The sequence below is a fragment of the Salmo salar genome, chromosome ssa13 (assembly GCF_905237065.1).
Source record: "Salmo salar chromosome ssa13, Ssal_v3.1, whole genome shotgun sequence".
In the NCBI taxonomy this organism is placed as follows: domain Eukaryota; kingdom Metazoa; phylum Chordata; class Actinopteri; order Salmoniformes; family Salmonidae; genus Salmo; species Salmo salar.
The window spans coordinates 13,757,523-13,772,928 of NC_059454.1; the positions used below are offsets into that span (position 1 = coordinate 13,757,523).

At 44.3% G+C, this 15,406-nt stretch overlaps 1 long non-coding RNA gene and 1 pseudogene across 1 annotated transcript; both read right to left on the reverse strand.

Annotated features, from left to right (window-relative positions):
- Positions 1-2,632: 2,632 nt before the first annotated feature.
- LOC106566487 (myosin-7B-like) lies at positions 2,633-8,947 on the reverse strand (annotated as a pseudogene).
- Positions 8,948-9,324: 377 nt separating this feature from the next.
- On the reverse strand, positions 9,325-13,844 carry LOC106566481 (uncharacterized). The gene is made up of 3 exons (XR_006758496.1): positions 13,161-13,844; positions 9,879-10,012; positions 9,325-9,755 (listed from the first exon to the last, which is right to left on the reverse strand). It is a non-coding gene; the product is annotated as an uncharacterized lncRNA (long non-coding RNA).
- Between the last annotated feature and the right edge of the window lie 1,562 nt (positions 13,845-15,406).

A 15,406-nucleotide genomic window follows, 5' to 3' on the forward strand; every position in this document is an offset into this window, starting at 1 on the left:
AATAAGACTCTTTCTAGAGCTGGCTGCCTGGCCAAACTGAGCAATCGGGGGAGAAGGGCCTTGGTCAGAGAGGTGACCGAGAACCCGATGGTCACTCTGACAGAGCTCTAGAGTTCCTCTGTGGAGATGGAAACACCTTCCAGAAGGACAACCATCTCTGCAGCACTCCACCAATCAGGCCTTTATGATGGTGGCCAGGCAGAAGCCACTCCTCAGTAAAAGGCACAAAACAGCCCACTTGGAATTTGCCAAAAGGCACCTAAATTCTCTGAGACCATGAGAAACAAGATTCTCTGGTCCGATGAAACCAAGATTGAACTCTTTGGCCTGAATAGCAAGCGTCACGTTTGGAGGAAACCTGCACTATCCCTACGGTGAAGCATGGTGGTGACAGCATCATGCTGTGGTGATGTTTTTCAGTGTCTGGAACATGGAGACAAGTCAGGATCGAGTGAAAGATGAATGAAGCAAAGTACAGAGAGATCCTTGATGAAAACCTGCTCCAGAGCGCTCAGGACCTAAGACTAGGTTGAAGGTTCACCTTCCAACAGGACAATGACCCTAAGCACACAGCCTAGATGATGCAGGAGTGGCTTCAGGATAACTCTCTGAATGTCCTTGAGTGGCCAAGCCAGAGCCAGGAGTTGAACCTGATCGAACATCTCTGGAGAGACCTGAAAATAGCTGTGCAGCAACGCTCCCCATCCAACCTGACATGGATTGAGACGATCTGCAGAAAAAAATTGTAGAAACTCCTCAAATACTGGTGTGCCAAGCTTGTAGCGTCAAACCCCAGAAAACTTTAGGATGTAATCACTGCCAAAGGTGCTTCAACAAAGTACTGAGTAAAGGGTCTGAATACTTATGTAAATGTGACATTTTCAGTTTTATATTTTTAATAAATTAGCAAAACATTGTTTTTGCTTTGTCGTTATGGGGTGTTGTGTGTAGATTGATGAGGGGGGGGAACAATTTAATACATTTTAGAATAGGGCTGTAACTTAACAAAATGTTGAAAAAGTCAAGGGGTTTGAATACTTTACGAAAGCACTGTATACAGGTGACCACTTAATTAGCCCAAGTGTGACCTCTGACCTTGTTCTCCTACAGCTGTTTCTTCAGTGTTCTGGCTGAAGGAGATCTTGGTACCATAGCTTCTGGTTCCTCTAGCCTACAATTATACTCTGCTACACAGAGCGAGAAGCAGAGAAAGGTGAGTTTGGTTAGTTTCTCGAGGTCAGCTAACTTTCTGACAAATTAATAACTTAAAAGTCATGCTGTCCCATGTGACCCTTAATTTGAATGATTGATAGACGCTATGTGTTTAGCTAAGGAGCTAGTTAGGCTACTGTATGTGGTGAAGTGTGTTTTTCATGTCCCTTTACTAACATCGTCCACTTGCTGCTCCAGCTTGACCTTGGCCTTGCTCAGCATATTGACCATATCCTCCCCGACCAACAGGTTAGTCATGGCCTGCTGGTGGGCCTCCTGCAGAGCCGCCTTCTCCTTGGTCAGACACAAGATGGACTCGGGCTGCTGGTGCGCCTCCTGCAGAGCTGTCTTCTCCTTGGTCAGACACAAGATGGACTCGGGCTGCTGGTGCGCCTCCTGCAGAGCCGTCTTCTCCTTGGTCAGACACAAGATGGACTCGGGCTGCTGGTGGGCCTCCTGCAGAGCCGTCTTCTCCTTGGTCAGACACAAGATGGACTCGGGCTGCTGGTGGGCCTCCTGCAGGGCCGTCTTCTCCTTGGTCAGGCTCAGCATAGGTGTTCTGGGTGAGTCTATCTCCTCCATCCGGTTCTTCACCTGAGGACAGAAAGGGGGAACAAACAATGTGGTATAAATATGAAAGCTTGCAGTCATTGGACTCTGGAGCAGCGGAAACGCGTTCTCTGGAGTGATGAATCACATTCACCATCTGACAGTCTGATGGATGAATCTGGGTTTCACAGATGCCAGGAGAACACTACCTGCCCAACTGTATAGTGCCAACTGTAAAGTTTGGCGCAGGAGGAATAATGGTCTGGGGCTGTTTATCATGGTTTGGGCTACGCCCCTTAGTTCCAGGGAAGGGCAATCTTAACGCTACAGCATACAATTACATTGTAGACAATTCTGTGCTTCCAACTTTATGGCAACAGTTTGGGGAAGGCCCTTTCCTGTTTCAGCATGACAATGCCCCTGTGCACAAAGCGAGGTCCATACAGAAATGGTTTGTTGAGATCGTTGTGGAAGAACTTGACTGGCCTGCACAGAGCCCTGACCTCAACCTCATCGAACACCTTTGGGATGAATTGGAACGCCGACTGTGAGCCAGGTCTAATCGGCCAACATCAGTGACCTCACTAATTCTCTTGTGGCTGAATGGAACCAAGTCCTCGCATCAATGTTCCAACATCTAGTGGAAAGCCTTCCCAGAAGAGTGGAGGCTGTTATAACAGCAAAAGGGGGACCAACTCTATTAATGCCCATGATTTTGGAATGAGATGTTCAACGAGCACGTGTCCACATACCTTTGGCCATGTAGTGTATCTGATATATACAGCACAGTAAATTGACTGATCAGAGGTTTACACTATACTGCTGAAAAGTATATCTGCGGGCATTGAGCCACCCATATATCCCTCCCCCCCTAGCTTGGGTACCAGTCCGTTTCACTAACATTCCACTCCATGTCATTGGCCAAAAATGTTTAGCATTACAAGGAGGGGCAAGGAGTAGAACGGTAGTTAAACAGACTGGTACCCAGACTAATCCCTCCCTGCTCACCTTGTTCTCTGTGGCATCTCTTCTTCTCCACCTTGACCATGGTGATCTCCAGATCTGTCTTCAGCTCTGCACACACGTCCTCCAGCTTGTGTTTCTTGGCGTTCAGGCCGGCGTTCATCTCCTCATCCTCAAGTCTTTCCTTCAGCTCTATGACCTTGGCCTTAATCAGCAGGTCACAGCAGGCCTTGATCAGCAGGTCACAGCAGTCCTCTGCATCCATCAGGTTGTCCTGCTCCTGGGGGTCAGGGGTCACACAGAGATAGACATCTTCTTAGCATCTCTTATCTTGATTTATTGCCTAATTGTTTCTGGTCAATTCTGATTAGGTCTACATTTATCTTGTCTGATCATATTTCTACATGTTTACTTTATCTTGTCTCATTGATCCTTATCTTGACAGTATCCTGTTGTACAGTGTAATATCTTGATGTTATTCTGTTGTACAGTGTAATACCTTGATGTTATTCTGTTGTACAGTGTAATACCTTGATGTTATTCTGTTGCAGCTGTAGGGCCAGGTCATTCTTCTCCTGGATCAGGGCCACCTGTCTCTCCTGCACCCCCTTGTGCTTTGCCTCTGACTTGTCAAACACGTTCTTCAATTTAGCAAACTCCTCCTTGAGTGCGGCCAGCTCCTTCTCTGCCGTGGTGCTCCTCAGGAGAGGCCTGAGCTTGAAGAAAAGCAGGACCAGCTCTTCACCACTGTAAACGCCCAGATGTGTTACTGGATTATTCTCTATTAAAGATTACATGGGTGAAGAGAGGGGAATGGTTTTGTGTGCACTAAGGTCTGAATTTAAAAAGGAATGACATTTGGGATTGAACGGTCACGTTTTTGCCTTAATTAACCATCTATCTTATGTAACCATACCAAACATAATATATCATACTAAAAGGAGTGACTTGGATTTCCGTACAGAATAAAACTAAATGCTCTGAAACCAGGTTGGGTGTCCTCCTGGGCAGAGCTGTTAGGGAACATTTTTATTTTATTTAACTAGGCAAGGTAGTTAAGAACCAATTCTTATTTACAATGACGGCCTAGGGTAAACTGCCTTGTTCAGGGGCAGAATGACAGATTTTTACCTTGTCAGCTTGTTCGATCCAGAAACCTTTCAGTTTTTGACCCAACGCTCTAACCACTAGGCTACCTGCTGGTTACTGGCCCAACGCTCTAACCACTAGGCTACCTGCTGGTTACTGGCCCAACGCTCTAACCACTAGGCTACCTGCTGGTTACAGGCCCAACGCTCTAACCACTAGGCTACCTGCTGGTGACTGGCCCAACGCTTTAACCACTAGGTTACCTGCTGGTTACTGGCCCAACGCTCTAACCACTAGGCTACCTGCTGGTCACTGGCCCAACGCTCTAACCACTAGGCTACCTGCTGGTTACTGGCCCAACGCTCTAACCACTAGGCTACCTGCTGGTTACTGACCCAACGCTCTAACCACTAGGCTACCTGCTGGTTACTGGCCCAACGCTCTAACCACTAGGCTACCTGCTGGTTACTGGCCCAACGCTCTAACCACTAGACTACCTGCTGGTTACTGGCCCAACGCTCTAACCACTAGACTACCTGCTGGTTACTGGCCCAACGCTCTAACCACTAGGCTACCTGCTGGTTACTGGCCCAACGCTCTAACCACTAGGCTACCTGCTGGTTACTGGCCCAACGCTCTAACCACTAGGCTACCTGCTGGTTACTGGCCCAACGCTCTAACCACTAGGCTACCTGCTGGTTACTGGCCCAACGCTCTAACCACTAGGCTACCTGCTGGTTACTGGTCCAACACTCTAACCACTAGGCTACCTGCTGGTTACTGGCCCAACACTCTAACCACTAGGCTACCTGACACCCCATGAGAGATGAGAGGCTGTCTGAGATCCTCGCCATGCAGCAGGGCCAACTCACAAGTCTGGAGAGACGCAAGATGTTGGAGGAGAAATTAAGATCACAAGTGAAGCGGTTCCACTGGGACGGCTCTGTATTTTGAGATTTCAGGCCCAACCCAAAATGTTTTTAGTAGTGTTTGATATGCAAATTGTGTGTTAGTGTGTGTATTTGCCACCAGGTTTGTCGGTATGTACATGGCATGCGTGAAGTATGTGTGTGGCGAGCGTGTCAGCACTTGCTTGCTTTACATTGTGTGTGTGTGTGTGTGGTCCTGGTGGAAATAGCACCCGGAGGTTATAACAGGCTAACTGGCGCTTACAAAAACAGGAGGGGTTGACACATGGCCCTTAAAGAGCAGCAACAGCACCTGTCATGTCCTCCAGCCCCATATTAATAATAACCCATTCTCCCCGGCCCCCTTTGTCCATGGAGCCTGGAGTTCAGAGCCTCCACATAGCTGGAATAACTGGCCAGGTAATAAGGGATTAAGTCCTCTGGTTTCACAGAGGGCTGGAGTTTCACATTATAAAATGCCCTCTACCTGACCCACAGTGTGTCTCCTGCCTTGCCTTGCCAGTGATTCACTATTGATTTACTTCCCCCGGCTAGCATGCTTGCTTTCTCCCAGCACCCACTATTGTCAAGCAAATGAGACAATGGCCTGTGCCCGCCAAGCCATATTTGGTAAGCAGGGCACACACAGATCTAATTTAGAACAAAGAGGGGCGGGAGGGATCTAGACCACGCCCACCCGTTGACTGACCAGTTCATTGGACACATGACAGGGACATGTAAGGGTGGAAAGCCATAGGACAAAGCATTCTAGCTACCTTTTATAGTCTACTGCTTTACAGCACATTTCCAAAAAGATCTACTGATACACACATTATCCCCAATCAATCAGGCATATGTTTCATTATTTCCCCACCTAAATAGAATTTGTAACATATCGTACGTTTTGCGATACATTTACATTTTAGTCATTTAGCAGACGCTCTTATCCAGAGCGACTTACAGTAGTGAATGCATACATTTCATACATTTTTTTTAAATACGTACTGGTCCCCCGTGGGAATGTTCATAACATATTGTACGTTTTGCAAATTCGTTACATATACAGTGAGGGAAAAAAGTATTTGATCCCCTGCTGATTTTGTACGTTTGCCCACTGACAAAGAAATGATCAGTCTATCATTTTAATGGTAGGTTTATTTGAACAGTGAGAGACAGAATAACAACAAAAATATCCAGAAAACGCATGTCAAAAATGTTATAAATTGATTTGCATTTTAATGAGGGAAATAAGTATTTGACCCCTCAGCAAAACATGACTTAGTACTTGGTGGCAAAACCCTTGTTGGCAATCACAGAGGTCAGATGTTTTTTGTAGTTGGCCACCAGGTTTGCACACATCTCAGGAGGGATCTTGTCCCACTTCTCTTTGCAGATCTTCTCCAAGTTAAGGTTTCGAGGCTGACGTTTGGCAACTCGAACCTTCAGCTCCCTCCACAGATTTTCTATGGGATTAAGGTCTGGAGACTGGCTAGGCCACTCCAGGACCTTAATGTGCTTCTTCTTGAGCCACTCCTTTGTTGCCTTGGCCGTGTGTTTTGGGTCATTGTCATGCTGGAATACCCATCCACGACCCATTTTCAATACCCTGGCTGAGGGAAGGATGTTCTCACCCAAGATTTGATGGTACATGGCCCCGTCCATCGTCCCTTTGATGCGGTGAAGTTGTCCTGTCCCCTTAGCAGAAAAACACCCCCAAAACAAAATGTTTCCACCTCCATGTTTGACGGTGGGGATGGTGTTCTTGGGGTCATAGGCAGCATTCCTCCTCCTCCAAACACGGCGAGTTGAGTTGATGCCAAAGATCTCCATTTTGGTCTCATCTGACAACAACACTTGTCCTCTGAATCATTCAGATGTCATTGGCAAACTTCAGACGGGCATGTATATGTGCTTTCTTGAGCAGGGGGACCTTGCGGGCGCTGCAGGATTTCAGTCCTTCACGGCGTAGTGTGTTACCAATTGTTTTCTTGGTGACTATGGTCCCAGCTGCCTTGAGATCATTGACAAGATCCTCCCATGTAGTTCTGGGCTGATTCCTCACCGTTCACATGATCATTGCAACTCCACGAGGTGAGCTCTTGCATGGAGCCCCAGGCTGAGGGAGATTGACAGTTCTTTTGTGTTTCTTCCATTCCACACTCCCTTTAAGAGTGTGCTCCTAATCTCAGCTCGTTACCTGTATAAAAGACACCTGGGAGCCAGAAATCTTTCTGATTGAGAGGGGGTCAAATACTTATTTCCCTCATTAAAATGCAAATGAATTTATAAAAATTTTGACAGGTGTTTTTCTGGATTTTTTAGTTGTTATTCTGTCTCTCACTGTTCAAATAAACCTACCATTAAAATTATAGACTGATCATTTCTTTGTCAGTGGGCAAACGTACAAAATTAGCAGGGGATGAAATACTTTTTTCCCTCACTGTAATATGAATTGTAATTCGTAACATATCATACGAAATGGGTGATGGACACAAATTAATACATACCATACCAAATGTAACATAATGTAACATAAATGTAACATAACTAAATGGACTGTTCTGGATCTACGTGCAGAATAATACGAAATGCTCTGAGAGCAGGTTGGGACACCCAACACATACTGACAAGTAAGTCTGTCCCAAACATTACGACAACCGATGAGGAGTGACCATATGCTTTAAGCTTCAGCTCCAAACTCATTCAGGTGCACCAGTACCAGTCATACAGTACCCACCGTGGTGATTCATTCCAAACTCATTCAGGTGCACCAGTACCAGTCATACAGTACCCACCGTGGTGATTCATTCCAAACTCATTCAGGTGCACCAGTACCAGTCATACAGTACCCACCGTGGTGATTCATTCCAAACTCATTCAGGTGCACCAGTACCAGTCATACAGTACCCACCTTGGTGATTCATTCCAAACTTGTACTGGGTGTGGTCAATGTCCAGTGATCTCAGCAGCTTCTCCACAGCCTTCCTGCTGTCCACAAAGGATTCCTCAGGGATAGCCATGGGGTTCAGGATACGATACCTGCACAGGATAGCACACACAGCAGGGAACACATAAGTAAGCCCTTGATTCTTCACATTATTGCCATTTTTATAATAAGATGGTACACGTGTTTTTGTCTCTGTGTTTTCCAAGTTCTACATGAATACTGTATGTGTTACAGAGGTGCTATGCCCATCGTAGTTTGAACTCTGCATTGAGGTTTCCGGTTGGGGAAGCCCTTCCTGCAAATACGGAATTCCCTCCAGTACTCCATTACACCACAACTGCTGAGGGACCTGGAATGGGTCCATTCCTCCTGGGACAAAGATGACTGAATGAGTCAATCTTTCATCATCCTCGTCCTCAGTCAGAGGCATGAAAGAGTGGAGGTAGCACAGACTTAAAGTGATGTTCATGAGCTGAGTTACCTAAACATCACTGCAAGTCTTAACTACTTCCCTCTCAACTCAAGGCAGGTCATCGTGACTCAGGAAAAAAAAACACGAGCACCTCTAAATGCTCCCCTTCTGATCTCAACTAAACCACACATCTCTGACACCTAGAGACACTCTGGTAATGCCAGCCTGGCTGTACCTCACTCTTCCACACCTTGTGAAGCTGTGACACGGTCTGGAAGGAGGCCCCATTCTTCCTCTTCTCTGTGGACTCTTTTGAATCAGCAGCTGAACAGTCAAACTGTAGATCACGATGACTTAATTTCCCTATTTAGTGTAGTTTCACTTTAAAATATGAAAATGTAAAGTTGTGTCACTGTCAACACCTGCATCGCTACTGATTAAGTTCTCTAAAAGGCATGCTCACAGTTTATTAGATGATCCCTGTAAGCAGATGACTTTTGTCTCATCTAAGGGGTCTCTGTTTTTGTCCAGCCACCCTCTGATGTTGTACGGTACCTGGAGATGGGTGACGGGAGAGGATGGGTCAATGGTGAGAAATAATACCTTTAACATTGATTAATATCAAGTGTCATGAAGACTACATGTTTTAACTGTTAAAAAAGGAGCAAATGTTTCAAATAAACAGACCGGAGCACTTACCACTCCAGCGTAGTGCATCAGCTCAAAGTGGGTCTCGTATTTACGTTTCTTGTCGTTTCTTGGCTTGATGAAGTTGGGAGACTTGCCCACATGGTTGTCATACAGCTTGGTCTTAAAGCTGACAGCAGTGGCCTTTTCAAACATGCATTCTTCCTCCAGGATTTGTATTTATTTATTTATTTCACCTTTATTTAACCAGGTAGGCAAGTTGAGAAGTTGACAATCATTTATAATTGCGACCTGGCCAAGGTAAAGCAAGCAGTTTGACACATACAACAACACAGAGTTACACATGGAGTAAAACAAACATACAGTCAATAATATAGTAGAAAAATAAGTCTTTATACAAAGTGAGCAAATGAGGTGAGATAAGGGAGGTAAAGGCATAAAAGGCCATGGTGGCAAAGTAAATACAATATAGCAAGTAAAACACTGGAATGGTAGATTTGCAGTGGAAGAAAGTGCAAAGTAGAAATAGAAATAATGGGGTGAAAAGGAGCAAAATAAATAAATACAGTAGGAGAAGAGGTAGTTGTTTGGGCTAAATTATAGATGGGCTATGTACACGTGCAGTAATCTGTGAGCTGCTCTGACAGCTGGTGCTTAAAGCTAGTGAGGGAGATAAGTGTTTCCTGTTTTAGAAATAAATAAAGTTTTAGGATGGGCAGTATACTTTGTGCCCATGGACTGCAGGAAACAAACGAGAGTAAATCACACAGAAATCAAACCACTCTTCACAGGCAAAATGTACCAGTTCCTCTGCTCTAGCCCCTTATTTGAATGGCTGAAACAACAGACACATACCTTCTCAATGAGTTTGATACAGGTTTGTAGATCCAAGCCAAAGTTGATGAAGGTACACTCAATACCCTCCCTCTTATACTCATCCAGCTCCAGGATGAACATGTGGTGGTTGAAATACTGTTGTAGTTTCTCATTGGGGAAGTTTATGCACAGCTACTCAAAGTTGTTGAACCTGAGTGGAGCATGGAGAGATAGAGAGGAGGGTTGAAAAGAAGGAGAGGTTTATGAGCTGAAACAGTCAGGAAAAAGACAATATAAAATGCAGAATTTGGTCAGAGGCAATGTGTAGGCCTACCTCGAAGATCTTAAACCCTGCAAACAGTCTGGCCCTTGACGATGTACTCGTTACACACTTTGACCCGAGGGTGCAGCAGACCTTTGGTGAGGTCACCTGAATTGATCCCCATCAGGTAGGAGGCCTATCCGCACCTGAAGACCAAAGCACATGCATAAACTATATGTATAGGGTGCAGAGGAGGCTGGTGGGAGGATCTATAGGAGGACGGGCTCATTGTAATGGCTGTAATGGAATAAATGGAACGGTATGAAATGCATCAACTTGGAAACCACGTTTGACCCCGTTCCATTTATTCCATTCCAGCCATTACAATGAGCCCGTCCTCCTATAGCTCCCTCCCATCAGCCTTCACTGATTGGGTGGTTTTTCATATTGACATTGTGTTTGCAAAATAGTTTTACAAAAACACTATCATAACGGTATGGTTTTCCAGTTTAAAGAATAGGAATGCTCAGGTTGACACTCGGGATGTTAACATTATAGAGTAAACAATGCACTAAAGTCTGTTAAATCAAACTTGAAGTCGGACTGACTGCTTGCTCCTCTCTCCGAACCTTCTTGAACTTCGTGTTGCCAAAGTGCATGATGGACCCCATTATTTTATAGCAACTGTACTTCTCCTCAGGAGTGAAGCCCAGACTGTCCATTGCATACGGAGGAGGGGTCAGGCAGAGAGAGAGAGAGAGGTCAGAGGCCAGAGAGTAAGGAGAGAAAACTTCACATAGTAAACAGAGTGGAGGAAAGAGCATTGGTAGAAAAAGGCAGTCATCTGTGGTCCTCCTCGTCATTCACGTTCTCCACTGTTGTCACACCCTGGGAGCAAAAGTGGTAGTCGAAGGGATTGGTGGACATCAACAACATGTATGGAAGATCAACGAGAAACCCTGTCAAAAGCTTGGAAACTTGGAGAACTCGGAACAGATAAAACTCTAACCCAAAAGCATGGATTGATTCTCACGATGTATTGAGAAAACATATGGCCCAGTTACCAGAATGTATTTATATTTTTAGGCTTTAAATGTAGATTAAATAATTCCAACATGACACAGCTTCTATCTTTATATAGAATTGGTTGTATTGTTGTAGACTTACTGCACAGCATGTCAATGTAGGCATTGTCAACGATCGTGTGCCTCTTGCCTTTGTTGAGAGAGAGAGCGCTTGGTTGTGAAACAGAATATCGCCCACATAGAGGGAGAGTCTCTGGTTCAGAATAACCTGTTCATCCTCCCTAGAGGAGTCTATGGCATTATGTACAGAACTGTGACTCACATAGATCATCCACATACTGTAGCGCCTGGTGAGGTTGAAGAGCACAGAGGCTTCATTGAGGGTGGTCAGTGTGACCATGTCCTAAATCATGTCTATACTTCAGAGGGTTCATCATTGTCATCGTCCTTCACAACCAAAGTGTTAGGGAGAGTTGGGCAAGTCTGTAGTCAATTCATACTATTATGTACTATGTACTATTGTAAAGTGGTTGTTCCACTGGATACCTTAAGGTGAATGCACCAATTTGTAAGTCGCTCTGGATAAGAGCGTCTGCTAAATGACGTAAATGTAAATGTAAATACAGTAGGTAGCGGATGATCTATCACTTCATTCGAAGGACTCCTGCACCACAGCATTTTCAACTTTTGGTGATAATATTTCACATAGATTCTATTAGATCTGCAAATCTTTTTAATAAAAAAAAACACAAACTATTGTCACAAATGTGACAACAGTGCACTTCAGAACAAAGTAAAGTTATTTTGGACTGAATTACCTACACCTACTCATTCAAGGGTTTTTCTTTATTTTTACTATTTTCTACATTGTAGAATAATAGTGAAGACATCAAAACTATGAAATAACACATATGGAATCATGTAGTAACCAAAAAAGTGTTAAACAAATCAAAATAAATTTGAGATTCTTCAAAGCAGCCAGCTTTTGCCTTGATGACAGCTTTGCACACTCTTGGCATTCTCTCAACCAGCTTCACCTGGTATGCTTTTCCAACAGTCTTGAAGGAGTTACCACATATGCTGAGCACTTGTTGGCTGCTTTTCCTTCACTCTGCGGTCCAACTCATCCCAAACCATCTCAATTGGGTTGAGGTCGGGTGATTGTGGAGGCCTGGTCATCTGATGCAGCACTCCATCACTCTCCTTCTTGGTCAAATAGCCATTACACAGCCTGGAGGAGTGTTGGATAATTGTCCTGTTGAAAAACAAATAATAATCCCACTAAGCACAAACCAGATGAGATGGCATATTGCTGCAGAATGCTGTGCTAGCCATGCTGGTGAAGTGTGCCTTGAATTCTAAATATATCATTGACAGTGTCACCAGCAAAGCACCATCACACCTCCACCTCCATGCTTCACGTGGGAACTACACATGCGGAGATCATCCGTTCACCTACTCTGCATCTCACAAAGACACGTGGTTGGAACCAAAAATCTCAAATTTGGAGTCATCATACCAAAGGCCAGATTTCCACCAGTCTAATTTCCATTGCTTGTGTTTATTGGCCCAAGCAAGTATCTTCTTCTTACTGCAGCAATTCGCCCACGAAGGCCTGATTCACGCAGTCTCCTCTGAACAGTTGATGTTGAAATGTGTCTGTTACTTGAACTCTGTGAAGCTTTTATTTGGGCTGCAATTTCTGAGGCTGGTAACTCTAATGAACGTATCCTCTGCAGCAGAGGTTACTTTGGGTCTTCCTTTCCTGTGGCAGTCCTCATGAGAGCAAGTTTCATCATAGCGCTTGATGGTTTTTACTCTAAAAGTTCTTGAAATGTTCCGTATTGACTGACCTTCATGTCTTAAAGTAATAATGGACTGTCATTTCTCTTTGCTTATTTGAGCTGTTCTTGCCATAATATGGACTTGGTCTTTTACCAAATAGGGCTATGTTCTGTATACCACCCTTACCTTGTCACAACATAACAGATTGGCTCAAACACATTAAGAAGGGAAGACATTCCACAAATTAACTAGGCACACCTGTTAATTGAAATGCATTCCAGGTGACTGCCTCCTGAAGCTGGTTGAGAGAATGCCAAGAGTGTGCAAAGCTGTCATCAAGAAAAAGGGTGGCTACTTTGAAGAATCTCAAATATAAAATATATTTTGATTAGTTTAACACTTTTTTGCTTACTTCATGATTCCATATGTGTTATTTCATAGTGTTGTCTTCACTATTATCCTACAATGTATAAAATAGTAAAAATAAAGAAATGAACATCATTATGTTGTATTCAACTGCAACAAATAGCCTACCAACCCTTACATCTTTGGTCTCCACAGTGGCTTTGTCACCATCCAGTTGTTTAAACTTCACCTCGATGTAAGCCTCTTTCTCACCCGGGATTAGCACTTGTATTGTACCTGAGTGAATGGGCATTTAGAATACAACAACTGAGTGGCAAAAAAAAACATTGCAAAACTGTCAATATTCTCTTGGTCAGCTTCGATACAGTCCATAGAAAGTGATGTATGGAATTTGAAAAATAAAATTGTTGCATTTCTGGTGTTGAATCTGACAGTGCCATCAAATGCATAGTTGTCCTTGGTGAGGCTGGTGAGACAGAACGAAGTTGCCTTCCGAACTCTTTCATTTAATTAAAGTTGAACATGTTGCCAACTCGGGATGAAGATCAAGCACCAGCGCACCTACAGCGCAGTAACGGAAACATTGTTGAAGACATGCTCATGATCTGTGACTACGCCTATTCTTATGAAATTATGGTTAGCTGATGACATCAATTCATGTTCGATCATTTACATTATTAATCACTCACTAATATTTGTAAACATGGTACATGTGGTGTTCTCCTTCAACAAGTTACTCCAACGCATGCAATGTGTAAAGAGTTGCGTTAATTTGTTATAATCGCGTAATTACGCATAAATTGTAGAATGAATGGAACGCGCATGCATCCGGTGTACTAACCTTTGAGCGCACTGTAAAAGTTTGACGGGTGTGCGAAAGTGTCCCTTTTATTGTCCTCCTCAAGGTCAGGGTTAGGGGAGCTACGTCAGACATCCCCATGTGTTCCCTTCCTCGACAGCCTATTGGCTCGGACCTTGTGCATGGAGCGTCACAAAAGGCAATCTGAATTTTTAACTTTACCCAAACCTATATATATATATATATATATATATATATGTATATATTTTTAAACGGCATTGTTTTACAGAATATTACATCAATGTCTGACATTTTTTCTGTCATTAATAAACTGCACATAGTCATTTAAAAGGATGTGCCTGATGAAACTGTAAATAAATGAGTTGTTACTCAACTCAAATGCAACAGCCGTGTTATTTTCTGCCCATGCCATAAAAACATAAGGATCTAGTGTATGGAGGAACAGACTTGAATCTGAAAGTGCAGAAGGTCATGGAGTTTGTCCCTGGAGCACTGCACAATGCATTTGGTAGGATCTTCAGAAGTTGACTGTGAGTGTGATTGTTGTAGTCTGGGTGCCAGTCTGTTTCTACTCTCTTGCCAACTCCTTGTGGAATTGTCATGTAAAACGTGTTTCGCCAGCCTCCCGAGTGGCGCGGTGGTCTAAGGCACTGCATCACAGTGCTAGCTGTGCCACAAGAGATCCTGGCTCGAGTCCAGGTCGCAGCCGGCCGCGACCGGGAGATCCTTGGGGCGGCGTCATCCGGGTTAGGGGAGGTTTTGGCAGGCAGGGATGTTCTTGTCCCATCGCGCACTAGCGACTCTTCTCCGGCACATTGGTGCGGCTGGCTTACGGGTTAAGCGGGTTTTGTGTCAAGAAGCAGTGCGGCTTGGCTGGGTTGTGTTTTGGAGGACGCGCGGCTCTCGGCCTTCGCCTCTCCCGAGTCCGTACGGGATTTGCAGCGATGGGACAAGACTGTAACTACCAACTGAATACCATGAAAAAGGGGTAAAAAAAACAACACATGTTTTGCCTTCTCAATGACAATGGAGTAGGCTAAAGCGCAAACAGATCTGGGACCAGGCTATGAAACAGATCTGGGACCAGGCTATGAAACAGATCTGGGACCAGGCTATGAAACAGATCTGGGACCAGGCTATGAAACAGATCTGGGACCAGGCTATATGACTGTTGTGGCAATACAGCCCGTCCAAGTTCCATGTTACATATTAAAGTTTACCACCAAGTCATTACAGTAATTGCCCGGACTACAAGTGGCATACATTCAAGTGGCTTACATTAAAATCAGACAAGGCTGTATGTCAATTTAAGGTGGGGATGACTCAAATGTTGGACGGTAGGCTTGTGAAAATAGATGGTGCAGAACTGGGCCAGTGGGAGTCTGTGGGGTGGGGACATGGTTGGTTGGAGTGCTTCCGAACATATCAGCACTTAAGGAACTTGTTATTTGCTTTACACTCCACTATCAAATTCTAAGTGAACGGTTCTTCTGTGGACTTCCGATCTCTGTGTGCATACCAGCCCCCCAAAACAGAAAATATGTTTATTTTTAAACAATCGTTTTAAACCTTTTCCAAAGTGAAAGCAGGGTTTAAAGAGACAA